At 41.1% G+C, this 26,578-nt stretch overlaps 1 protein-coding gene across 2 annotated transcripts in view; it reads right to left on the minus strand.

Moving 5' to 3' along the window:
- pacsin1b (protein kinase C and casein kinase substrate in neurons 1b) overlaps positions 1–26,578 on the minus strand; it is a 343,930-nt gene that overhangs the window by 283,634 nt on the left and 33,718 nt on the right. For both annotated transcript variants that reach the window (XM_072563328.1, XM_072563327.1), the window contains exon 2: positions 19,466–19,552. The gene's annotated coding sequence lies outside the window, so the exon portion shown is untranslated. The remainder of the gene's footprint in view (positions 1–19,465; positions 19,553–26,578) is intronic.

The raw sequence follows: 26,578 nt of genomic DNA on the forward strand, positions 1-26,578 counted from the left end.
GTTGGGGAAGTCGATTGTGGAGATTGGAGGAAATATGCTGGTTTGTAGTTGTGTACGTGAAGGCAACTCAATGTCGGGGTGGGAGAAAGTAGAGAATGGAAAACTAGGGAGTACTTTGTGAGGAGTGTGTCATGACCACTGTGGTTTTCTTGGGGAGACTCTGTTTAATTATATTTGGCATAACTAAACCATATGTCTAGGGACCAGGGTAAAGTGGGGAAATGATGAATTAAATTTTTTAAAAAGTGGTGGGTAAGAACATGAGCAAGATCAAACTCAATTGGATTGACAAAAAGGGCAAGACAGAAAGGAACAAGAGGATTTGGGGGTTCATCTAAAACTTTCAGACTGTAAACTTTCTACTGTACTCAAATTAATATATATGAGAAAGTAATTCAATTCAATTCATAGCAAGTATGTGGAGTAAGTACTTTTCTTTCAAAAAATTTGTGAGGGAATGGGCTCTACTTGTGAGCAATGAAAGGTCTTACAAGGGCCAGGTCAAAGGCATCTGCTGTGACAAACCTGCATGTGAAGCTCTTGCATTGACAAACTATCTCAACTAAAAGTCTTGGCCACACAATCATGACTACTTCATTCAATGGTACAAATTAATCCTAGTAATGGCGGTGAGGCTTCAATAATGTCAGGCAATCTAAAGTTTCACTCAAATTCCACAATTTGTTGGCCAAAGCAACCAACGTAGGATGTCTTCGTCAACATTTATCAATGGAACAGAGATAAGGATTTACTGAGATGAAAAGGAAATTCTTCAGCCAGAGGCTGGTGAATCTGTGGAATACCACACCATAGAAAGCTGTTGAGGTCAAGTTACTGAGTGTATTTAAGACAGAGATAGGTTCTTGATTAGGAAGGGGATCAAGGGTTATGGAGAAAAGGCAGGAGAATGGGGTTGAGAAACATGATCAGCCATGATCAAATGGCAGAGCAGATTCGATGGGCTGCATGGCCTAATTTTGCATCAACATCATATGGTCTTCAGAAGTGGAGTTGTGTGAAGTTTTCTTTCATAGAGAGTGTAAATGTTTTGATGCTGCAGAGACCAGCATTCCTTATTTAATTTCAACTGTAAATGCACTTTTCCAGGTTGACCATTTTGCACATCTCCTGTTTAATAAAAGTTAAGGTACAAGTTGATCAAATGTTCCCTCATTCATTCACAACAAAGTCTCATGTTAGTATACGTGCTGAGGAAAGTGTAAGGGAGCACATTTTTTCAGTTTGGGAGATTAAACTGGAATGTAAATCAGACACAGTTAACTAACAGAAAAACCAGAAAGATCTTGCAACTTGAAAAATCAGGAGGAACTGAGATCCTTCTGCAGTTATATGAGATATATTGCTTTTGGGGTAGTGAAGTTGTTACACTACTTAGACAAATCAGCACCAGGAGATTGAGTTAAGGAAAAGCTGCTCGACAACAGCTCTCAATCTGACCGATGTGTTATTTGCTACAGACTGGCTAGAGCAGTGCAGCCAAAAACAACCAGAGCCAGCAAACAAACATCTCTCCCTTCTCAGCATGAAAAATCAAAAAACAAAACTGAGAAACTTAAAAGAATGAATTCTAATACAAGACCTAGGTCTACCTGATCAACTAATGAACTGAAGAATGAGTATCACATGATAGACAACAATGTGTCCTCATTGCTAAAATCAAAATGTCAACCTGTGGACTGGGCTTTTGTTCTGCAGAATTGTATGCACATTTAGGCAGAGAGGTGTAGTTTAAATCACGTATTAGAAGATTTGTCATTCTCTTCTCCTTCTCTGCCTTTTGTTAAAGAATGAGTCTATCTGTAATGAATAGAGTTATTTTCCGGATGACAAATCCTGCTGTAAATTGCTTCTTTCCAACCCACCAACTCTTTCCCCCCCCCCCGCCCCTCCAAGAAAAGTAGCAGTCATTTAGGCAAATTGATCAACTTGGTACTCTAAATTTTATATTTGCACATTTGTGATGGTTTGTAGAATTGCAGGGCTCCATATTTGGCACACTCTTCCCAGTTAAATCATGACAAAAGATAGCTATCCTTCAGACAGAGCAAGGACATCATTTGGCACTAAATGGCCAACTTCATTCCTATAGCTGCAGCTAAAATAACACATGGCTGATGAAGAAAAGTGAACATATTTACAAATGTGATAATGTATTTGCAATGAATTTTCAGCCATGCTCCACATAAGGTGCTCTTATTCCTTTTCCTTCCAGTGCATCTAGGTGCAATTCCTCAGTCTACGGTTGGTGTGGAGCTCGTTTTCCTTGTACTGTTGGGAAGGTGACTGTAAGAGCTGTTATGGCAGTGATATGTAGCAGTGATATGCTCACCACATTGTGCCCACTTCAAACCTAACTAAACTACCAATCAAGGTGTTAGAATCTGAGCTGGTGGAGGATGCAAGGAGTATGCTTGCCAGTGCATCCTGAGTAGTCAGAGATTTCTTCTTCAGGGATGGAAGAGGAGATGCAGACAGGAAAGGTTGCTCTTTTAAGAGAGCAGAGACTGACCAGATGCTGCTGGTATCTGTAGTGGTTAAGAAATATGGTAGGAGTGTGTTCACAGTGGTTGCAATGGAAAAGCAGCACAGTACCTTACAATGAAACATACTTGGTTGTTGGGTCATGGATCTTGGTATCACCACAAGTGCACTCTAACCTCCTCTGTGGTAGTTGTTTTGTGGGCATAGTTGTCCTGTATGGCATGAGGAGATGTATGTCCAGCACACCACCACCTGTGTTGACTCTTTCAACTGTGTTGTGGGCTGTTTTTCTCCCTGAAGTGAGCTCAAGGGAGAGATGGGTGAGTTGATTCAGGCATTGGTGTTGGCACCATGGGGGGAAAGCATGAGGTGAGCTGAGCTGAGCGTGTGAATGGAAATGCAGGAAGGTTTAGTAATCTGGGGAAAGGTGGAGATAATAAGCATTGAGTAAGATGCTGCATGCTATGGTGAAAGTGGGAGACCATGTGCCTTGGTGGTAAGCAATTGCAGTAATAGAGTTACAGTTAGAATTACAGTGGATGTAAGGAAGAAGAGCGAAGATGGTGGCATCTAATCTTGAAATATGCACAACCATTATATCATTAATTTTCTTAGCGAGTTTTGAGAAGATTTGTAGCTCATGTTGAGGTTCTGGATGTAGGTTTGCTCACTGAGCTGGAAGGTTCATTTCCAGATGTTTCGTCACCCTACTAGGTAACATCCTCAGTGGGCCTCCAGGCGAAGCACTACTGATGAATCCTGTTTTCTATTTATATGTTTGGATTTATTTGGGTTACTGATGTCATTTTGTGTGGTGATGTCATTTCCTGTGGTGATGTAATTTCATGTTCTTTTTCTCAGGGTGCTTGTGTTTGTTTTATACCGTGCAAGAACTGTAACAAACACTACATTGGACAAACAGTCAAAAAACCAGCCACCAGGATACATGAACATCAACTAACCACAAAACGACATGACCCTCTCTCACGAGTATCCTCACATACAGATAAGGAAGGACACCACTTCGACTGGGACAACCCATCCATCCTAGGACAAGGCAAACAGAGACACGCACGGGAATTCCAAGAAGCATGGTATTCCAACCGGAACGCTATCAATAAACACATTGAGTTCGACCCCCATCTAACACCCCCTGAGAAAAGGACCAGGAAATGACATCACCACAGAAAATGACATCACCAACCCAAAGAAATCCAAACATATAAATAGAAAGCAGGAATCATCAACAACGCTTCACCCGGAGGCCCACTGAAGATTTTACCTAGTAACGAGCAAACCTACATCCATTAATTTTCTTCCTGCATGGCTGGGTGTTCCTCTGGACCATGGACCACATTGATCTGGGATGGCAACTTCAGACCAGACTGGCCAGGTTGGTGGCATAATCCCCTCTGCTGGTCCACGGGAAACAGGATAACCCTACTATGCTGCATCCATCCACCAGGACCTCCAGGTCCCTGTCAACAAATTGGAGGGTCAATCTGTCTCTGTCAGCCATCTCAGAGGCAATTCTTTCTACATTAATTGTGAAGAGCTTTTCCTGGCTTGCAGCATATGAATTTATGAACAGTTGAGATTTAAATATAATCCCAGTGGTGAGCATCCCAGAAAGATCTAGGTGGTGGTAAGCAGCTCCTCAGTGTTTGAACACTGAATGGTGTGAGCATGGTGCCATAGGGACTTGGTGTATATATATTGAGGGAACAGCAGAGAATTGAGAGAATCATTAGAGCTCACGGACAGGAAACCCTCCATGAAACTCCCTTAAAGTGACCCTTTAATTTTCTACTCACCCATCAGATGTGATTAGCTGTAGCAATTATAGAAATTTATCCTCAGGCCCCATTCCTTCCAGGTAAACATGTGAAAATGCCAAATATCAAATACGTCATTTATGTCAATATGCCCTAAGTACATAGTCTTGAACTGCAACATTCCCAAAAGTAATGAAACTCATGTTAACCTTAAACTTTTGATCTTTATCTGGCCTTTGATCATGCTGTTAGAGGATATTCATTCAGCTCCTTAAAAGTTAATTAATATAATTATGCTGTGATAACCATCAGTTGGTGCAACTCCCAAGCACAGAAATCAAAAAGCTCCCTCAGTAAAATCATACATTCCTTAAAATTTGGCTGTGTGATACCCATTTGTTGGGTGCAGAATCGTTTATTAAATCCCATTATGGCAAGTAGGAAGCATTCATCCACTTCAGACCGAAGATACATGGATTTCATGGACAAATAAGGATCCCAACATGTGCTTGATGCCTTTACCCAAGACATCTTTGGGCTTAGAGAGCCCTCACCATTACAGGTTTTTTTTTCTGGAAAGCATCTCAAGTGATCACTTGCAGGATAAAGGATACATACTTGTTCTTCTAAATCTCACATTAAAATAAATTCTTATCATTCCTGCTCCCATCCTTGATCTTTACTATTCCTGATTTTTGATCCCCACTGTTCCCATCTTCTCCTGGTGCATCAAGATCTAGGGACTTCATGCTTAAACAGCATTTATAGTTCTGGAATTTCATTTTTCATTATTTCATGTGTGACAAATGGCCTGGCAGTTATTTTCTGACAGCTATCTCTGGATTGCCTTTGTAAATGGTGGTGACAATCTCAATTCATAAAGTGTTCTAAATACTACATGTGTATAGCACCTCAGAGTCTGCAAAACATACATAACAGAGACTACATATGCACATTGAAAATATTAAAAACAGATCCACTGGAAGCAAAGCTTAAAGAATCTAATACATTTTAATTTAAAATGTATTGTATCTATTTATCACATACATTATTTTACTCCTGAGGAGCAGAGCCACTTATCAGGATAAAGTAAACTGACAAGTTTCATCCTAAATGCATTAATCTATTTATAATAATAATAACAATAATAATAATAATTTCCTTACTATTCAGAACAAATTTCACTGTCCAAGTGTTAGTCTGAATTGTTACCCACCAAAAGCACAACACTTACTAAACATCAGTTGACACTGGGCTAAAATACAAAGCTATCCTGTTATCAGTTTTGTTTCATCCCTAGCCAATTGCAGCTATTTTTATTTCAACAGGAACAGCAATGCAGGTTTGTAAATAGCACTGACAAGCAGTGTAACACTCAAGCCAACATTTCCCAAAGGTGGCAAATCAGCTTCATGGAGAATATTCTTACAAAATCTGATGCACAACCTGAAGCAACATCCAGTCATTTTTAATGACGTAAGAGGTACAAGTACAATCAGTTTGAGTGATTTTAAATGATAAAATAGCCATCAAAATTTCTGAGAATGAGTTTTGTTTTCATGCTGCAGTTGCAGCCAGTGTAATCAGCTTGAAACTAACCTATTGTGTGAAACATCCATCATCTGTTTATACTAGGCCCCATGTCCTTGAGCTGCATTCTTTGACATTAATCGGGTTGTTTTAAAGAGGTAGATTAATCTAATAGCGATGGCTGGAAATTGTTATATAGGATAGCATACCAACAGCACACTATTTGTTTGCTGTACTCAACAATTCCATTGTCAGAGGCACCCATCCCCCGCATCCCCCTTCTTCTTACTCCAGGCATAAGACTGCCTGAAGACTGCTGGAAGTTTCTCAACAGAAAGAACATCAACTATAAAGTTAACTGTGGAAATTTTCCTTTTAAACATACCTTTCTTCCCTAAAAGAAAAAAATTGGTACAACAGGAGTTGAAACATTAGATAAGGTAAAATTAAACATAGGAAATACTTCATAGATTGACAGTGTCTAAAGTAAACAAAAGTCAAGCTGTCCAGATAGGACGCACCCTAGATGGTAAATGGAGTTAAGGGTGGAAATATAGGAGGCTTAGCCACAATCTTCCACTCCTCCTTTGGTATTGGGATGTTACCATAGAAGGGGAGAATTGCAAATGCTTCACTGTACTGTTAAGACAACTCTTCAGCATTAATATTCTTTTAAGAATGCTTGCTTAAAAGATGGTGGACGGTAGTTAATTTGAAAAGACTGGGAAGATACCTGAATCTTTTTTTGAAAAGATCAATTCAAGGACACATTGGCACTTTGAGGATGCCATTGCTTGGAAGTTACATGACTTAAGCTAATTGCTTGGATTTATTTACTGGAAATCATATGCCTAAGTTTATGGTTTTACAACTGTTTGTGGTTCAGCTGGCATAATGTTTACTGAGAGACAGAAAAAATTACTCAGCTCATTATCTGTCTTGCTGAGAAAACTCTTTTGATGGTTAGGTGTGATAACTGAAATACGGATGCAGCTACATTCTGAAAAGCCTGTGAAACAGTTATTGGACATTTCCTGGACAAACTGCATCTGAAAGGTCTGAGTGACAGCTGCCTGTGTTTATTGACAACTGTATGCCAAGACACTGAAAGTCATTTTGACCATTTCAAACCTGAACTGTATATATGCAAGTGTGCCTGTGTGTTAGACGGGTAAATATTCAAGCTCTATGCTAATGTAATTTGCATCTCTGTTGAATAAGTCGTGTTTTATGACAAATCAATAATATTATTGTTTATCAAAGAAAGTTGGTTTGTAGATATTTTTATTCTAATTATTGAATGTATAATTCCCCATATTGGTAATTAGGTGAAACGTTTACTTTAAGCTATGACTGGTGAAATAATTGGGCGAGAGAGAAACAGCACACTCTTCCAATCTCAGTTGTAACATAAATACCCTCAGGATAACCAAAAGCTAGAAAACTGGGCGCCATAATGGCGTGGTGGTTACAATGCTGTCTCACATCACCAGGGACCTGGGTTCAATCCTAGTCTAGGGCAACTGTGTGGAGTTTGCAAATTCCCTCTGTGTCTGCATGGTTTCCTCCAACAGTTCAAAGATGTGCTGGTTAGGTGGATTGGCCATACTAAATTGCTCATAGTATTTAGGGGTGTGTAGGTTAGATACAGTAGCCATAGTAAGTGCAGGATTATAGGAATAGGTGAGCGGTCTGGGTCTGGGTCTGCATGGGATGCTCTTCGGAGAGTTCTGCCAACCTGATGGGCCCAAATGGTCTGCTTCCACATTGTGGTGACGTTATGATTCTATGTGTAATTGGATGTGTCGTTAAAAAGAAACTAAAAAGGATGAACCAGTTTCTTGTGCATTAGTTTATACTATCAAAATGGCTACGTTAGATGAAAATGAGTTAATGCAGGAGTTTGTGATAGATTATGATTCTTGAAAAGGATTGTCCATTGCATTTTGCTGAGTGTGTTATAGCACTTGCAGATAGTTATTAGATCTCAGGCTAGGAAACCTGAAATTTAAAATCATTGCCCAGAAATATTGAATATTGAAGTAAGAGAGACAAAGCAATGAATTTAATTGAAAGATAAGACTACACTGGCACAGATTAAAACTGGATAAACAAAAGATAGAGATAGAATTTCAGAAAAAGGAAAATAAAAGACTTGAGAGGAAAAGGAAAAAGTACTTCAGAGAGAGAAAAGAAAAAAGGAAGATCATTTAAGAAACAGGAACTAGAATTGCAAAGGCAAAAAGGAAGAAGCATAAAACAAGAAAGAGTATGAAAATGGTATTCCAATTAAGAAAGCCTGGAACTTAAAAAAATGAATAAAACTTCTGAGTCAGAGGGATGTTTTGATAAAAAGATCTGATTCCAGCTCAAGACCCAATAGGGAACTGTAAATTTGTGCAAGCCCTCCCAAAGTTAGTTGGAAGGGTTATGGAGATTTTTTAAAGTTCTTTGAAGAAATAGTGAAACAGATAAGTTGATCAAAAGAAAACTGAACATTGCTCACGTAAAAGAAAACTGGTTGAGGGGCAGTGCACATGGAACTTATGCCATAGATTTTGAGGAGGCTTCCATGGATTGAGATGGCAACAAAAAAAAACACAGACTAATCTCTTTATGTACAAATTGGCCCATTAGGCACACAGCAGAAGTTTTGGAACCTCCAGAAACAGCCAGGACTGACATATAGAATGAGAGAATCCAGAAAGTTAATTTTGGTAATTGAATGTGGACACTAAAGGCCATTGTTATGAGGCCCTTAGGAAAATAATTCTCCTGGAGAAACTTAAAAATTCATTTCTTCCATTTACAATAATCCAATAATACAATCCAAAGGTGGATGTATGTTTGCTCACTGAGGTGGAAGGTTTGTTTTCAGACGTTTCGTCTCCATACTAGGTAACATTATCAGTGAAGCACTAGTGTTATGGTTTGCTTTTTATTTCTGTGTTTAGGTTTCCTTTGGTTGATGACATCATTTCCTGTGGTGACATAATTTCCTGTGGTGATGTCATTTCTTGTTATTTTTCTCAGGGAGAAAGCAAATGGGATGCAAGTCAATGTGTTTGCTGATAGAGTTCCAGTTGGAATGCCATGCTTTTACAAATTCTCATGCGTGTCTCTGTTTGGCTTGTCCTAGGATGGATGTTTTGTCCCAGTTGAAGCGGTGTCCTTCCTCTTCTGTATGTAAAGATACTGGTGAGAGTGGGTCATGTCTTTTTGTGGCTAGTTGATGGCATTGGTGTCTCATTTTTGAGCCTGTTTTAGCATATTGCACCCATGGGTATTAGCGATTTTTGAGAAAATTTGTAACTGAGGTTGAGGTTCTGGATGTAAGTTTGCTCACTGCATTTCTTAGCAGCATTACAAACAACACTGAAAGACAACCAACTCACAGAAGAAACCCAACAAACTGTCAGACAGACAATCGCATCAACATTAAGCAGGAAAAAGGAAGAAAACTCACTCAATACACAAGAAAGAAAAGCATTGGAAGGACGAAAAAAAGATAAAAAACATTGTTATCTTATCTGCAGACAAAGGACGCTTGACAGTCATTTTAAATCAAAGAGACAACATTGAGAAAGCTAACACTGCTTGCAATACCAATACTTACTTACCAACAAGTGGTGATAGACCCGACCCCATAACTAGAGAACCGAATCACAGCCCTACTCAAAAATACTTCAGAAATCTAGAGAAATAAGTAAGACCGACTTCCAAAAAATGAAACCAGATGGATCCAACACATCATGCTTCGAGGGATTACCCAAAATTCACAAGCCTGGAGCCGCCCTCAGACCCATAGTCTCAATACCTGGAACACCAACTTACAGGTTAGCCAAGGAGCTACACCAAAGACTAAAACACTTAGTAGAAGACTCACGTCACTCCATCCACTCCACCCAAGAATTCCTGAAGACCAAAGACACCAAGATAGAAATAGTGGTCTCCTTTGACATAACAGCCCTATTCACAGCAATTTTTATCAACCTGGCTAAGGAAACACTGACTAAACTATTAGAAGAACCAAAGAGACATTCATCAAACACCACTAACTTCATCAGCAAGGACAATATCATCAAGCTCGTGGACCTATGCCTTACCATACACTTTACCTTCAACAACAAAACCTGCAGACAAAGTAACAGAACTCCCATGGGATCTCTGATATCAAAGTTCCTTGCAGAGGCAGTAATGCAGAGGCTTGAAGAAACAGCTCTGCCAACCATCCAAACTAAACATTGGGTCCGCTAAATGGATGACATTTTTGTCATCACTACATGAAGCAAATTAGAGGAGACCTTCAAGACAATCAACAATACCCCCACTGGCATAAAACTCACTGAAGAGGTGGAAACCAACAACAAACTGCCATTCCTAGATGTCGCAGTAGAGCAAACAGCTAATGGAAACCTCAAACCAGCGTCTAAAGGAAAACAACACATAAGGATCAAATGCAGAAGCAATCATCCCAACATCCACAAACGAAGCTGCATTAGAACATTATTTCAATGAGCCACAACACACTGCAGCACAGAGGAACTACAGAGCGCAGAGGAAAATCACCTATACAGGGTATTCAAAAAGAACGGGTACCCAATGAACACAGTCCACTAATTTCTCAGCAACAAACCCAAACAAGCAGACGAAACGCAACCAGGAACTCTAGCCACTCTCCCCTACATCAAGACATCTCGGAAATGACTGTTAGACCAATCAGACTTCTTGGCATCATGGTAGCCCACAATCCCACTAACACAATAAAACAGCAGCTAATTGACTTGAAAGACTCTATACAGACAACACACAAAACTAATATCCTTTAAAAAATACCTTGTAAGAACTGTAATAAACACTACATTGGACAAACAGGTAAAAAACTAGCCACCAGAATACATGAACATCAACTAGCCACAAAAAGACATAACCCACTCTCATTAGTAGCTTTACATACCTATAAGGAAGGACACCACTTCGACTTGGACAACACATCCATCCTAGGACAGGCCAAACATAGGCACGCATGACAATTCCTAGAAGCATAGTATTCCAACCAGAACTCTAACAACAAACATACTGACTTGGATCCCATTTACCACCCCTGAGAAAAAGAACTGAAAATGACATCACCACAGTAAATGATGTCACCAACCCAAGGAACCTAAACACATAAATAAAAAGCGGGCCATATCACCGAAGGCTCATTGATGATATTACCTAGTATGGTGACGAAACATCTGAAAACAAACGTTCCAGCTCAGCGAGCAAACTTACATCCAGAACCTCAACCTAAGCTACAAATCTTCTCAAAATTCACTAGAATCCAAAGGTTTCAACAGTCAGACAGGAAGATGAGATCATTGATGATGATCAGGTAAAACACACATGACCTACTGGAGTATACAAGATGAATGAAGAAAAGGGACGCTGACTAGGGGAATGATAGATCATCATATAATTTCAGTTGCATCACATTGTAAACTTTTGCCACAAATTCTATGTCTTACGATCTTATTCTCCACAACCACCTGATGAAGGAGCAGCGCTCCTAAATAAATCTGTTGGACTATAACCTAGTGTTGTGTGATTTTTAACATCAAAAACAAGATTTCAATATTTATGAAACCTGTACCCCAGTGAATATATATTTTAAGAGTAGAAAAGACAAAACTGTCAAAGATTACCTGTCCCTTATGCTTGGTCGGAATGCTTCAGGCGATTTTAAGCTCTGAGTGGTGAACCAAACTGGGTCACCATGGACATTAAGGAGTTATTCCTAGGTGCATCTGAGTATCAATTGGCGCTCAAATAAAAAACCTGGATGATGGGGTTTTTCTTTTCAGGAGTCATTTTTTCAGATTGCCATCACTGCCTATAAGCATATTGTGCCAGACAAAATATTGCTTCCTATTAGATAATTGTCTATGTCAGCCCATCAGCCTCAAGGAAGTTGTTGAAAATGTGAACGTGCTTTTCCTACTCATGAACATAACTTCATTGAGCCCATGGATAAGGGAGCAAGAGCACATTCAAGGCCTACAACTTCCACAGTAGTTTCTCCTATCAAGGCAACAAATGGCAATAATGCACTGTCAGAAAATGGTGGCTAGACATCAGTACTCTCAAGGGCATTGACAATGTTGCACTTGATTGGGAAGAAGTCATGGTGACGTGCCTGAACAGTATATGATGGAAATTGTAACCAGAGTGCCATTGGCCTAATGATATTGACCAAGATTCAGCATGAAATCATGACCTTGCAGAGGCAGGCTTGCTTTGATCCAGACAGAGCTGACCTGGTGCAACTATTCGATTCTATGCAGAAGAATTGTTGAACAGATGCAGCTTAAGAATCAATGAGCTGAAGAAGATGTTGCTGAAACACCACCATCCACTTGAGTTTTGACAAAGAAGAAGAAAGTTTTCCAAATCACAGACAAGGTGATGGAAATGATGTTACCAACCCAAGGAAACCTAAACAGATAAATAAAAAGTGGTCTGATTGTTGAAATCAAAGCACAATGCCAAAGCAAGCAGAAGAATCAATTATGCTAGTAAATTTTAGGGATGTAATGGGAAAAGCAAAAAAAAAGCGAACTGCCCAACAGTCCTTGGCAATGTTTTTTTCAGAAAAGATTTTAGTGATTCTGACCTATCATCCCATTAATTGCATCAGGATCTCACTGCCACCTGTTGCTTTAAATTTGAAACCCATCGTTTTAAAGATCCTCAAAACCCAATGATAAAAAGGGTGCTGCACCACCATAGTTTTCAACCAAGCCAAAATATCCATGAATGAGCCTCTAAGTTCACCTCCACTGAAATGCTTTAGGGATGTTCTCGAGCACTTCTGAATATGTCAAACATCTCCAACAACTTAGTGACCAAATGAAAATGAGACAAGGTTAATTTGGGAAGGCATCAACACAAATATATTGCCCTTCCAAGCAACACATTCCACATGTGTTGAGTATTGGACTTACTGGCCATCTCAAAACCTATCAAGAGTGGAAGCAAGTTATCCTAAGACAAAGGGATTGCTTAAGAGAAACTAGTGAGTATTGTCTAATTTGAATTTATACAGCATTTGTTGCATTCAATAATTTGTTTTGCCAGTTATTTCAGCTAGCAATGCAGAGTGTTAATGTTATGTGACAATATTTCAACTTTTACATAAGTTTTCCCTGGCAAAAATTGACCCTAACTTGAGCATTATCATTGATTTGTGTGGGAAATTACACTTCACTTGACATCTTTTCACTTAAATATTGAGAGTTTCAGAAATGCAATCCAACTTTAATTAAAGCACCCTGTAGTAATTGGAGGGGCAAGTAAATGCCAGGTTATGGGCAAAGGCAAAGAAATAATACTAATTGGATAACTCTTTCAAAGATAATGAACTCAGATTAATATCAGTCCTTCTTGTTAACCAAGATATGTTCAACAGCAGTACTATATGACATGTCATGCCTCAAAGGGATAGCACGCTGGAAAACAAGCCTCACTATTCCTGGAGTCATCACAAAAAGTTAAAGATTTTAATCAAAGTATGAAAAATTTCTCAATTTACCTGTCTATTTGGACCCAGGCAAACAGAAAGCACAGACCAGGTTTCTGAACCTAACAAGTATTATTATCTGTTACAAATAAATGGATTCTACCTATAGATACATGATTTTGAACTGTCAACATATTTCTAATTGTTAAAACTGTAACTTCCTTAAAATACTCAATCTTACAGTTTGAATGAAGGCAAAGAAATAGGAAGACAATTCATGGGTTCCTATCCATAACGTTCATTGAGGTGATTTTTTTTTTTGCTTGGTCTTGTCATTCTTCAGTCTTTTCCCTACTTTTCACTTCCATGCAAGGCACAGATGATTGATTCACAATTTATAAAATGTCTTACTTAGTAGTTATAAACAATAGGTTACTTGCAACTGATGGGGAAGACAACTAACTTTCTTCATGCTTTGGATATCTTGTACTGCAGAGATACACAATATCTCCCCTTCCAGAGGTCCAAAGGCTTCTGGAAATATCATTCACACCCACAAGCTATTCAGCTGCCCAGGAACCAACTACATAATTGTTGGAAAGCAGATGGTCTTTATCACCTACAGCTGTTCACAACCTAATAAAACCAAGCAAGTATTTGCTACTGGCTGAATCTCACAATGCCAACCTAGAGCCAACCCATCTGTTCAGGCTGTGGGAAAAGTTGGTTCCAAAGCAAAAGTGTAAACACCACTTTGAATGAATTTCAGTAAATATCTTTTTAAAAGTGGAGCAATCCCTTCCATAATCCTTGGTTTTTTAAAACAGTCCTTTTCCCATTGCAGTCCACAATCAAAAATACAGACAGGTAAAATGTTACAGTTTTTACACAACATCCAAACTGATTTCCTAAAGCTCAGCCAATGAGCAGAAAACTCATCCAACACCTAAGTTCGTAAAGAATAACTCCTCACTGTTGACGTCCCCGGAATCTCATAGGGTTCCAGCATTAGATAACCTATCTTTGTTCTTATATCACTTCTGCTATCCTGGCATTCTTGTGGTTTTCCTCCTGCAATTGTTACCCTCACATATCTAATTATCACAGATTTCCTACCACAGGTTTATTTGAACCTTTCCTCTTTCTTGGGATATTTTTTTAAATTAAAGAAGTTCCAAACATTCGCATACTTCCCAAATTGTTACAAAGTTGAAAGGGAGAGAGAGGGTGCATTTGAGCTGAGAGATTGACAGCATGCATGTCTGGGAATAGCTGACAGGTGCAGAGAGTGCTGAGAATTGATAAGATGTAACCATTAGCTTGGGGCTGTGTTTTAATGTTAAAGCAACCAGATTTGAATGTAAAATTATGCCCAGGTTACCAAAAACCAATTAAATTTGATTGTATTGACAACGTCGGACCATTGAGAGGATATGAGTCTTGGGGATTTAAAAAAGGAAGGGCACTGTGAAAATTAGTCAGAGCTGAAAATTTAAGTTCTTTCAAGATACAAGAGACTTCAAAGAGTCTCTTTTCTTAAAAGCAAAAAGGCTGAACTTACAAGTACAAACAAAACGAAAGGCTGCACAGTGAGCAATTTGCACACAGTTTTGGTCCCCTTGTCTGAGGAAGGACATTCTTGCTGTTGATGGAGTCCAACAAAGGTTCACCAGGCACATTCCCAGGATGGCAGGATTGACATATGAAGAAAGACTGGATTGTCTGTGCTTGTGCTCGCTGTAATTAAGTAGTATCAGAGCAATCTCAGAAACATAAAAACTTGATGGGACTGGACAAACTAGATGAAGGAGGAAAATTCCTGGTGTTGAGTAAGTCCAAAACTAGGGGTTACATTTTAAGACTAAGGGATTAGCCACTCAGGACACAGCCATTCTCTCCCACAGGAAGCTGTTGGGGGCAGTTCATTAGATAGATTCAAGAGGGAGCTGGACATGGCCCTTTCAGCTAAAGAGATCAAGAGATATGGAAAGAAAACAGGAATGGGATATTGAGATTGTGTGATCAGCCATGATCATATTGAATTGTGATACTGGCTCAAAGGCCTGCTCCTGCACCTAACTTTATTGTTTCTTTGTTTCTCTTGCTCTGTCTTTAAAAAGGACAATAACAGGTTGCTGATCCATTTTTTAAAAAGTCCAATGCTTTGAAAGCACAGCTCTCCTAGAATCCAATATAGCTTGAAAATTCAAAATCTGCTTTCTATATTAAGGAGACCTATCTGTATCCAGACCTTAGTTCTTGCATTCCATGTCTCCAAATTTGGCTTGTAGAGTGAAGCCAATGTGTTGCCATCATTCTTTTGATACAACCGCCATCTGCAGGCAGAAATCTATCCAACAACCCTGCAATTTGTAGATGCCTGGCCTATAGTTCTTAAGGCAACACTATCAACTAGGACAAAAGCCCATAAAGCAGCAGCAACAGGTAAAAATAATGGGAAAGATAAAAGCAGTGCAGAAAAACTAGTACAAGAAATAAATACTGTCCTGCACTCTTCTTTTACTTGCGTATACATGAACATATAAATGTTAATTACAGGTATCAAAGTTTGGGGATCAAAGGTGTGGGGGGGGGGGGGGGGGGGGGAGGTGGAGGCGCAGAAAAGAGATGTATAAGAAAATGCTTCTGACGTAGTTAATGTGAAAGCTGCATTAAACCCCACCCAATCTGAGAGGTCATAAGGGCTTAGATGAGGAAAGGTAGAACACGTAGGAATCCCAAAGGAGGTAAGACTGTGGAAACAGGCCCTTTGGCCCAACAAGTCCACACCGACCCTCCGAAGAGTAACCCACCCGGACCCATTTCCCTCTGACTAATGCACCAAGCACGATGGGCAATTTAGCATGGCCAATTCACCTGACCTGCACATCTTTGGACTGTGGGATGAAACTGGAGTACCTGGAGGAAACCCATGCAGAATCGAACCTGGGACCCTGGTGCTGTGAGGCAGCAGTGCTAACCACTGAGCCACCATGCCTCAAAGTCTCAGTGACAATATTTATCATACCACTGTAATTTGTACCCGATTCCAATCATGTAATAAAATACATCCTGTTTAAGTCAAAAGCCTCTTCTTGTTGCCTAATGGTTTTCCTCTACTACACAAGAAAAAGCTGATCCTGCAGATCTCAACCTAAAAAGAAAGGATGTTGGTAACAAATCTACCTTATGGTGACCAACAGTTACAACAGTGGTAGTCATCTAGGGATTTTGTTTAGCCATATCATTACAATATTCTTATCTTCCTTGAAGATTTCATCTCTTCACATCAAGAAATAGGACAGGATTTTCAATGTCATCTTCTGAATTCTGACATCAGATGCAAAGGGAATTCAGATTTCTAAACTAAGAAATGGTCACTCAGATTCTATCCAAACTCTAGGAACCTGCATCCTCCCTCCAAACAGTTAAATTTAAAAATAGATTCATAAACCAAGCCACCACTGGTTAAGGGACAGTCTCTGCATAACGTGGCCTTCAGCTGCTGCATTTAGCAGGCAGGGAGTGGGGCCTCTTAAACCGTCCTGGAGTGTTGGTCCCCCAGTCTACCACAGGGATACTGCCTCAAAACAACTAAACTGCCCTCTGCTATCTTTGGGGACCTGAGGCCAGCACAAGAATTCAAGTTGGTCTCCATTAAATATCCTTCTTAGGCCTTTAAATAGGTCAGTTGGTTACCACTTCTTGCAGGCATCTCTTACGTTTGCAGTAAGACATGGCCAACATTCAGGCTTGGGCTGGCAAGTAGCAAGTAACATTTGTGTCACAAGTGTCAAGCAATGGCCATCTCCAAAAGGAGAGAATATAAATGTCATCCCTTAATATTCATTACTATCACTAATCCCCCATTATCAATATCCTTGGGCTACCATTGACCAGAATCTGAACTGGACAAGCCATATAAATACTGCAGCTTCAAAAGTAGGTTACAACCGAGAAATTCTATGGCAAAAAACTCACCTTTCTCCCTGTGTCTGTCTACAAGGCACAAGGTAGGTGTGTGATTTCCTCTTGCTTGGATGGGTGCAACTCTAACAATACTCCAGAAGCAGGACACCATCCAGATCACAGCAGCCTACTTGATCAACACGCTAGCTACCACATTCAATATTTACCCCCTTGAGTGCTTTCAAACCTGCACTTTTACCACCTAGGAGAACAATAGCAGTGATGGCAACACCATCACCTGCAACTTCTAAAGCCACACACCATCCACACTTGGAATTATATCATTCCTTCACTGTCATTGAGTCAACACTCCGGAATTTCCTTCCTAACAGCACTGTGGATGTCTCCACAACCCAAGGATATGTTTAGGAAGGTAGCTCAGCTTCACCTTTACCTAGGCATGAGGGATATGCAAGAAAAACTAGCCTAGCCAGCAAAGCCCAGATCCCATGAATGATGCTTTAAAATAAAAACAAATAGGCAGATGGCAACTATAATCAACTTAACTAAGCATTAATGCAGAGCAAATAGAGACAGCAAGTTTAAATTGCAAGTAAAGTTAGAAATAAATAGAATGTGAATGATGTTATAGCAGTATCATGCTCCAGCTACTCTTAAAGAATAGTTTGGTTACCTCCAGAAGAACAATAGAAAATTTCCATTAAGTATAACAAAGCATAGGTTAGCAGGTTTATAATGAATCATTCCCAGATGAACTAGAACAGTGAGAAATCCAGGATAACAGCTATTTATTAAATGTGGAAATGCAGGTCATAGTATTCCTGGCAAAGAAAACAAAATGGATCATTTTTTTCCCTAATACACCCACAGACTGCTCTTCAGCTCACAGATTTGTACGTAAAAGTTGACAACTTACTTAGCACTTCGGAGGAAGGGTCACTGGACTCAATGCATTAACTCTGATTTCTCTCCATAGATGGTGCCAGACCTGCTGAGCTGTTCCATTTTGTTTTTCATAACTTACTCTCTTAATTAAAGTATTTCTCATCATGACAGAAGGTAAAGGCCTATTTTCAGCTAATTTTACTTTCTTTCCTCAGACAAAGTTACAGAATCATACAGCACAGAAACAGACCTTTCAGTTCAACTTATCCATGCTGACCAGATTTCCTAAACTAAACTTGTCCCACTTATCTGTGCTTACCCCATACCCCTCTAAACATTTCCTATTCATGTACCTGTCCAAATGTTTTTTAAATGTTGTAACTGTACCTGCCTCTACCACTTTCTCTGGCAGCTCAATCCTTCCATGCACACCCTGTGTGAAAATGTTGCCCCTTAAGTCCTTCTTAAATCTTTCCCCCTCACCTTAAACCTATGCCCTCTAGTTTTGTACTCGCCACCCTTGGGAAAAGACCATGAGTATTCGCCCTGTCCATGCTCATGATTTTATAAACCTCTATAAGGTCACCCAACAGGCTCTGATGGTCCAGGGAAAAAAGCCCCAGCCATGCAGCCTTCCCCTTTATATCAAACCCCTCTCTATATTTTTGCCCCTAGTGTCCAGGGAAGTGTAGGCTAGGTGAATTAGCCATGGTAAATGTGGGGTTATGGAGATAGGGTACGGTGGTGGGTCTGGGTGGGGCACTCTTTGGAGGGTCAATGTGGACTCAATGGGCCGAATGGCGTGCTTCCACTGTAGGGATTCTGTGACTCGATGAATTTATGAAATTTTTCTTCAAAGAAACAACTGACTACAGTGAAAGGAATACCTAACTAATATACCTGCACCTGTTACATTCGTTTTTCTTCCAAGTTTATTTCGAAGCAAAACCTGTAGAATGATCATAACTTGTACATTTGTATAAGACAAGTTGTTTCAGAGTTGCTCCAATGTAACTGGGTTTAGTTTAGAACTTCCAATTAAATGTGAAACTACTTCCTCCAACAAGAATTTCACAAAGTAAGATAAATTGTGAAGGGCCAATTTACATCATGACCTTTTCTTCAGCTGAGACTACTGTGGTAGACTGACCAAAATTATTTTGGAGATCCTACAGATTTTGCATACTTGCAGTTATCAGATAAACAATGAAGTCATTATCCAATTTCATAGATTTCAAATATTGCAATACAGAACCATAGTGAATGAGATTCTAGCAACACTTTTTTCAGTAACCAATTGGTTCTTAATTCTGACAGGCAAGCAGTAAATAAACGGACGTACCTTGTGAAAAATAGCCAAGAATTAGATTTTGCAGACTTCAGTGCTTAATCACCGTCAAATCTAATGGAATGTGCACAGCTTCACAACCTGAAACACAGAATGCTGATACTAACCACCGGTTCTCAAAACAAGCTTTTTCCCAAACAAAGTCACATGGAAAATGCAGCAGATGAGAGTCAAAGATCAACAAGCAGATTACGCAGGAATTTCATAACCACCAATCGGGTTGTTTAAGCTATCAGGGGACTTGTAATGATCCAAAGGTGAAATGTTAATGTGGAATTGCCAAAAAAACTATTTGAATAATTCAAACAGGGCAGATGATGAGACAACTTTTAGAGTAAATGACTTTTCTGATCAATGTAAAATGAATACTAGAATTGAATTTAATACTGATTAACTCATTCAGATCGGGGAAGAAGAAAGAAATTTTAATAAACTAAACCTTGAAATATCAAGGACACTTACTATTGTGGATGAATGTCACAGATGAATGATCCAACACTGAGAACCTTCTTATTTAATAGGGACGAGTATTTTCTGGGAATACCTATGCCTTCAGAAATGTTTAGTCATCAATTTTACTCCCACCACAATTTTCTCCCCGTTGTTTACAATTTATTTATGATTACAACTTATGATATTATGCTTGGAGTGCAAAGTGTATGAACATTGTATCCAATATGGTCAGTTTATCATTAAAATATAGAGTAATTTGTAAGGAGAACTCAGTTATCTATGAGAATCATTGGGTGATTATGGTAGGGGATTTTAACTTGGAGGAGAAAGTGAGGACTGCAGATGCTGGAGATCAGAGCTGAAAATGTGTTGCTGGAAAAGCGCAGCAGGTCAGGCAGCATCCCAGGAACAGGAGAATCGACGTTTTGGGCATAAGCCCTTCTTCAGGAATAAGGAAAGTGTGTCCAGCAGGCTAAGATAAAAGGTAGGGAGGAGGGACTTGGGGGAGGGGCGTTGGAAATGCGATAGGTGAAAGGAGGTCAAGGTGAGGGTGATAGGCCGGAGTGGGGTGGGGGCAGAGAGGTCAGGAAGAAGATTGCAGGTTAGGAAGGCAGTGCTGAGTTCGAGGGATTTGACTGAGACAAGGTGGGGGGAGGGGAAATGAGGACACTGGAGAAATCTGAGTTCATCCCTTGTGGTTGGAGGGTTCCTAGGCGGAAGATGAGGTGCTCTTCCTCCAACCGTCGTGTTACTATGATCTGGCGATGGAGGAGTCCAAGGACCTGCATGTCCTTGGTGGAGTGGGAGGGGGAGTTGAAGTGTTGAGCCACGGGGTGGTTGGGTTGGTTGGTCCGGGTGTCCCAGAGGTGTTCTCTGAAATATTCCGCAAGTAGGCGGCCTGTCTCCCCAATATAGAGGAGGCCACATCAGGTGCAGCGGATGCAATAGATGATGTGTGTGGAGGTGCAGGTGAATTTGTGGCAGATATGGAAGTATCCCTTGGAGCCTTGGAGGGAGGTAAGGGGGGAGGTGTGGGCACAAGTTTTGCATTTCTTGCGGTTGCAGGGGAAGGTGCCGGGAGTGGAGGTTGGGTTGGTGGGGGGTGTGGACCTGACGAGGGAGTCACGGAGGGAGTGGTCTTTTCGGAACGCTGATAGGGGAGGGGAGGGAAATATATCCCTGGTGGCGGGGTCCATTTGGAGGTGGTGGAAATGACGGCGGATGATACGCTGGACATGGAGGTTGGTGGGTTGGTAGGTGAGGACCAGTGGGGTTCTGTCCTGGTGGCGGTTGGAGGGGCGGGGCTCAAGGGCGGAGGAGCGGGACATGGATGAGATGCGGTGGAGGGCATCATCGATCACGTCTGGGGGGAAATTGCGGTCCTTGAAGAAAGAGGCCATCTGGGTTGTACGGTTTTGGAACTGGTCCTCCTGGGAGCAGATGCGGCGGAAACGAAGGAATTGGGAATATGGGATGGCATTTTTACAGGGGGCAGGGTGGGAGGAGGTGTAGTCTAGGTAGCTGTGAGAGTCGGTCGGTTTATAGTAAATGTCGGTATTGATTCGGTCACGCGAGATAGAAATGGAAAGGTCTAGGAAGGGGAGGGAGGAGTCTGAGATGGTCCAGGTGAATTTGAGGTCGGGGTGGAAGGTGTTGGTAAAGTGGATGAACTGTTCAACCTCCTCGTGGGAGCACGAGGCAGCGCCGATACAGTCATCGATGTAGCGGAGGAAAAGGTGTGGGGTGGTGCCAGTGTAGCTGCGGAAGATGGACTGTTCCACATATCCAACAAAGAGGCAGGCATAGCTGGGGCCCATGCGGGTGGATATGGCTACTCCTTTGGTTTGGAGGAAGTGGGAGGATTGGAAGGAGAAGTTGTTCAGGGTGAGGACCAGTTCAGTCAGTCGAAGGAGGGTGTCAGTGGAAGGGGATTTTAACTTGCCAAACATAGACTGGGACTGCCATACCGCTAAGGGCTTGGATGGAGAGGAATTTGTCAAGTGTGTACAAGACAATTTTCTGATTCAGTATGTGGATGTACCTACTAGAGAAGGTGCAAACCTTGACCTACACTTGGGAAATAAAGCAGGGCAGGTGACTGAGGTGTCAGTGGGGGAGCACTTTAGGGTCAGTGACCATTGTTCAATTAATTTTAAAATAGTGATGGAAAAGGATAGATTGGATCTAAAAGTTAAAGTTCTAAATTGGAAAAAGGCCAAGTTTGACAGTTTTAGGCAAGAACTTTCAAAGGTTAATTGGGGTGGATGTTCACAGGTAAAGGGATGGCTGGAAAATGGGATGTCTTCAAAAATGAGATAAAGAGTGTCGACTGAAACGCATTCTTGTCAGGGTGAAGGGCAAGACTGGTAGATGTAGGGAATGCTGGATGATTAGAGAAATTGAAGTTTCGTTCAAGAATAAGAAGGAAGCATATGTCAGGTATTGACAGCGGAGATTGAGTGATTCCCTCGAAGAGTTTAAGGGCATTAGGAATATACTCAAAAGAGAAATCAGGGGGGCATAAAGGGGACATGTGATAGCTTTGGTAGATAGGGTTAAGGACAAATGAAAGGGATTCCACAAATGCATTCAGGACAAAAGAGTTTCTAGGGAGAGAATAGGGCCCCTTAAAGATCAGCAAGGCAGCCGATGTGTGGAACTGCAGGGGATGGGAATAGAAACTAAATGAGTACTTTACATCAGTGTTTACTGTGGAGAACAATACAGAAGGTAAAGAATGTGGGGAAATAAATAGCAACATCTTAAAAACTGACCATATTTCAGGGGTGGAGGTGCTGTATGTCTTAAAATGCATAAAGGTGGATAAATCCCCAGGACCTGATCAGGTGTACCTTATAACTCTGTGGAAGCTAGGGAATTGATTGCTGGGTCCCTTGCTGAGATATTTGTGTCATTGATAGCCACCAGCGCGGTGCTGGAAGACTGGAAGTTGGCTAACATTGTGCCACTACTTAAGAAATGTGGTAAGAAAAAGCCAGGGAATAAAAGACTGGTGAGCCTGACATCGGTGATGGGCATGTTCTTGGAGGGAATCCTGAGGGACAGATTTTGCTTGTATTTGGAAAGGCAAGGACTGATTAGGGATAATCAACATGGAAATCATGTATCAATAACTTGATTGAGTTTTTTGAAGAAGTAATGAAGAGGATTGATGAGGGCAGAGTGGTGGACGTTATCTATATAGACTTCAGTAACACATTTGAAAAGGCTCCTCCTGGTTGACTGGTTAGAAAGGTTAGATCACATGGAATACAGGGAGAACCAGACATTTGGATACAGAACAGGCTTGAAGGTAGAAGACAGAGGGTGGTGGTGGAGGGTTACTTTTCAGACTGGAGGCCTATGACCACCGGTGTGCCACAGGGATCAGTGCTGGGTCCGCTGCTTTTCGACATTTATATATGTCAGGCTCATCAGTCTGTTGTTCTCTGAGTTTTTCTTACCACCTTTCTAAAGTAGTTGCATCATGTTAGCCAACCTCCAGTCTTCCAGCACCTCACTTGTGACTATCAATGAAACAAATTTCTAAGCAAGGGGTCCAGCAATCACTTCCCTAGCTTCCCATAGAGTTCAAAGGCATGCCTGATTAGGTCCTGGGGATTTATCCACCTTTATGCATTTCAAGATGTTCAGCACCTCCTCCCCTGTAATGTGGACAGTTTTCAAGATGTTGCTACAGAGGAACCTCAATTATCTGAATACTGATTATCCAAATTTGAGATTACTCAAAGAAGATTTCAAGGTTCTGCAAAAACGTTACATCAAAGAGGTAAGTGTATTCGATTTGATTGTCCTGAAGAACAAGTGAAAATGCTGGCAAAAAACAAAGAAACACAAGCAGCTCAAGCATCAGCGACTGGATTTTTTTAGGTAAGGGTTAGTTACACAGCCCTTTGCAAAAGTAAATGTTTTACAATTCAGGGTATTCCCGTCATATTACTGGGCCATTCATGAAAAAAAATGGCCGAGAACGTAAACACACATGCGAGGCAGTGCTTCTGTCTTTCCATCTTTACACTGAGCTCCTGGAAACTGACAAATGCTCTTGTGATTCAGAAGCTGTTCGAAACCTTGTTTAATGCTGCGATTTTATATACAGTTTTATGTGACGGTAAGTCCTTCCCAGTTTAACTTGTAAGTTGCAGAATGCAAAGATTAGTTTGTTTAGTTTAAATAGCAGACTCATTAAAAGGATAGGTTTGAGCAAATTCTATGGGTAGAGCACAGCATTAGATCAGTATGGCTTCCCTTATTTAAGGTAAAAAAAATCGAATAATAATTATCCAAATGAAATAGTACCTGCCCATTTCGTTTGGATAATCGAAGTTCCTCTATTTATTTCACCACGTTCTCTATCCTCTATATACTTCTCCATAGTAACCACTGATGCAAAGTATTCATTCAGTATCTGCCCCTATCTCCTGCGGTTCCAAATAATGGCTGCCTTGCTGATCTTTAAGTGATCCAATTCTCTCCCTAGTTACTCTTTTGTCCTTAATGTATTGTGGAATCTCTTTGGATTCTCCTTAACCCTATTTGCCAAAGCTATCACATGTCTCCTTTTTGCCCCCCAATTTCTCTTTTGAGTATATTCCTACTGCCCTTATACTCTTCGAGGGAATCACTCAATCTCTGTTGTCTATACCTGACATATGCTTCCTTCTTACTCTTGAACGAAACCTTAATTTCTCTAATCATCCAGCATTCCCTACACCTACCAGCCTTGCCCTTCACCCTGACAAGAACGCGTTTCTGTAGACTCTCTTTATCTCATTTTTGAAGACATCCCATTTTCCAGCCATCCCTTTACCTGCGAATCTCCACCCCCAAACAACTTTTGAAAGTTCTTGCCTAATACCATCAAAATTGCCCTTCTTCCAACTTAGAACTTTAACTTTTAGATCCAATCTATCCTTTTCCATCACTATTTTAAGATTAGTTGAATTATGGCCACTGCTTGCCTTGCCTTATTTCCTAAGAGTAGGCCAAGTTTTGCATCTTCTCTAGAATGGATGTAGAGGACAGTAAAGAAGGTTACCTCAGAATATAATGAGATCTTGATCAGTTGGGCCAATGGGCCAAGGAGTGGCAAAAAACAAAGAACAAAGAACAAAGAAAGAAAATTTACAGCTCAGGAACAGGCCCTTCAGCCCTCCAAGCCTGAGCTGATCCAAATCTACTGTCTAAACCAGTCACCCAATTCCTAAGCATCTGTATCCCTCTGCTCCCCAAAATGGAGTTTAATTTAAATAAATGTGAGGTGCTGCATTTTGCAAAGGCAAATCATTATATACTTAATGGTAAGTTCGTGGGGAGTGTTGCTGAACAAAGTGTAAGTTCATAGTTGCTTGAAAGTGGAGTCCAAGGTCAGCAGGATAATGGTGAAGGCATTTGGTATGCTTGCCTTTATTGGTCAGTGCATATTTATTGGTCATTTTTAGAATACTGCATGCAATTCTGGTCTCCATGCTAAGGAAGAAACTTGAAAGGATTCAGAAAAGATCTACAAGGATATTGCCAGGGATGGAGGGTTTGAGCTACAGTGAGGGGCTGAATAGACTGGGGCAATTTTCCATGGAGCTTGGGAACCTGAGGGGTGACCTTCTAGAGGTTTACAAAATTATGAGGGGCGTGGATAGGGTAAATACAAAAGTTCTTTTCCCTGGGGTGGGGGAGTCCAGAACTAGAGGGTATAGGTTTGAGGTGACAAGGGAAAGATTTAAAAAGGACCTTGGGGGGATACTTTTTCGTGCAGAGGGTGATGCAGGTATGGAATGAGCTCCCAGAGGAAATGGTTGAGTCTGTACAAGGACAACATTTAAAAGGTATCAGGAATGGGTATATGACTAGGAAGGATTAAAAGGGATACTGGCATATGGAACTTTATTTATTTAGGATATCAGTTTGGCATGGATGTTTAGACCAAAAGGTCCATTCTGTATAGCTCTATGACTCTATTCCTTTTTTTTTGAAATATGTTATTTTATTACAGGCTGAAAACAATTTACTCAGTTATCTTCAGTATATCTCCAGCATGAAATTTCTTCTGTTTAAAATGGAAAGATAGAAATCACAACACCCTGCCCCTGGACTCAACACCTGGGGCCCAACACCCTTACGCTGTACCAGACACCAAGGACCCAACACCCTTCCCCTGGACCAGACACCTGGGACCCAACACCCTTCCCCTGGACCAGACACCTGGGGCCCAACACCCTGCCCCTGGACCAGACACCTGGGACCCAACACCCTTCCCCTGGACCAGACACCTGGGACCCAACACCCTGCCCCTGGACCAGACACCTGGGACCCAACACCCTGTCCTGGACCAGACACCTGGGACCCAACACCCTTCCCCTGGACCAGACACCTGGGACCCAACACCCTTCCCCTGGACTAGACACCTGGGACCCAACACCCTTCCCCTGGACCAGACACCTGGGACCCAACACCCTTCCCCTGGACCAGACACCTGGGGCCCAACACCCTGCCCCTGGACCAGACACCTGGGACCCAACACCCTGTGACTGGACCAGACACCGAGGACCCAACACCCTTCCCCTGGACCAGACACCTGGGGCCCAACACCCTGCCCCTGGACCAGACACCTGGGACCCAACACCCTGTGACTGG

This window comes from Chiloscyllium punctatum, chromosome 45 (assembly GCF_047496795.1).
Source record: "Chiloscyllium punctatum isolate Juve2018m chromosome 45, sChiPun1.3, whole genome shotgun sequence".
NCBI classification, from domain to species: Eukaryota; Metazoa; Chordata; class Chondrichthyes; order Orectolobiformes; family Hemiscylliidae; genus Chiloscyllium; species Chiloscyllium punctatum.